Source organism: Diaphorina citri, unplaced genomic scaffold (assembly GCF_000475195.1).
Source record: "Diaphorina citri unplaced genomic scaffold, Diaci psyllid genome assembly version 1.1 scaffold10679, whole genome shotgun sequence".
In the NCBI taxonomy this organism is placed as follows: domain Eukaryota; kingdom Metazoa; phylum Arthropoda; class Insecta; order Hemiptera; family Psyllidae; genus Diaphorina; species Diaphorina citri.
Genome location: NW_007388053.1, coordinates 1 through 1,852, shown reverse-complemented (window position 1 = coordinate 1,852; position 1,852 = coordinate 1). Strand labels below are relative to the sequence as shown.

At 39.1% G+C, this 1,852-nt stretch overlaps 1 long non-coding RNA gene across 1 annotated transcript; it reads left to right on the top strand.

The window, feature by feature from the left end:
* The first annotated feature begins 44 nt into the window (after positions 1–44).
* On the top strand, positions 45–1,328 carry LOC113472936. Its single transcript, XR_003395057.1, has 2 exons — positions 45–828; positions 1,211–1,328. It is a non-coding gene; the product is annotated as an uncharacterized LOC113472936 (long non-coding RNA).
* Positions 1,329–1,852: the final 524 nt, after the last annotated feature.

The window sequence follows — 1,852 nt, the reverse complement described above, 5'->3', positions numbered from 1 at the left end:
CAGTCTCATTCACGCAGGATAAACAAGGGAAATTCTATTCTAGAATAGATTAGGTTAAATAGAATAGAATTTACCCTGTTTGTACTGCCAGCATAGAACTGAAAAGTCCCTTTAACCCCGCGGTCTACTTATTGTTTCATTACGAATTTTCATCAGTAAATGGTTTCTGCAAGTTATATTGATCCCAAGCGCAGAGAAAACCTAGACCCTTGACAAATGGAGTGTGCCTGAAGGCATGTGATGTGTTCCAATCCACTCGACCCCTCACTCTATACTTACTAGGTATTTATTAAACAATGCCCTTTTTATTTATCAAATAATGTTGAAGATAAAATTCCATTCCTTGGCTGAGATTAACCTCAAGTGCTCCTGAATATCTCCTGTTAAGTATAGTATGGGAAGATGATAATTAGCCTGGTGGTGCTACAAATTCCACAGTGGTCTCCTACACCACCTGGGCTTATCACCTTCCCCTAAAATAACTTATGGTCGGTTTCACCAATATTTTTTCAGTCTCTGGAGGGTCTGTTAAGCTAACAGCATGTTAAGTTCCAATTGATTTGTATATGCTTAACAGGGCTCTTAACTAATAGGCTGTTACGAGCTGAAAAGAAGGTTGGTGACACCCATGCTTAGTTATTTAGCCCAAGAGATTCTTCATGGAGTCATGAAATGTAGACATAACGAAAAATATCGTTTGTTTTAAGACCCACCATGTTTATTATTTTTAGGATTTGCAATCCAATAGAGGCTGGGGGGATCGGAACGGGATTTTAGACCCTGATTCCAAGAAAGAAGGCCAGGGTCTTCACAACAGGCAGCATAATGGTAAGTGAACATATCCATTAAGGTCGAGGCGAGTTCGTGAAAAAAAAAGCAATGAAAAATAGCTGTCAGATAAGTAAAAGTAGTGCTTTATTTTGACTGTCAGTTTAGAAGACTGTCTCATTATGCTGATGGTTTAATTAAGCAACTCTTTATTGATATAATTGGACAGCACTAAGAAAAAAAAAAATCCAAAAGGGAAATTGCCTCATGGATGGTTCTTTTCTACTTAATGCAGTCCAATTTTGTTTACCCATTAGGTTTAAGATGGGTTAAAACAACTCATTTATAGTTATGGTACTTGAGCAGGATTTAATTTCATTCTTCTTTCCCTTTCAGCCTTAGGTGGGTATTTAAATCTCTTCTGTTTTTCTTTTCCTTTCAGCCTCAGGTGGGTCTGTCTCGGATAGCAACTGGAGGCGGTTCCGAGAAGATGATGAACCTTGGAGGCCTAACTTCAATCGGACTAACTCCACCGGGAATAACACGGAGAAATGGGGAGGTAAGAGCTAGATCTATTGTGCAAGAGAAGTCTATCATTTGCTGATCTGTTCCTATTTTTCTTTCGGAATTTGAAACGATTCCCCCTTTTCCCAAGAAAATTTTCAAAACGAAAACTAGGGGGGATTTTAATTCTGTTGGACATAAATGCTTGTCACAAATGTCGTTCCCTGCTTAATATACTACGCTAAATTTTATGACATGACATGGACTCGAACCACCAACCTCCAGATTCGAAGTCCACCGTGCTAACCACTACACCACTGAGGTTGGTTCAAAACGAAACCTATGTTGGGTGTATCGCTTGAGATACACGAGGCAGAGAACTGTAAAATCATGGTGTATCGCTTGAGATACACGCGGCAGCCAACAGTGTTAGACAGTGTTAGAACCAATTTAAAACTAAGCGACGTGCTAGCGCTTGTACTTAAACCATTGGAAATATATTTTATTAGTCGACTTATCTATGTTATTAGTTATTAGTCGTTTTTGCGTCTATGTAGTGGTGTAGTGGTCACCTACCTCG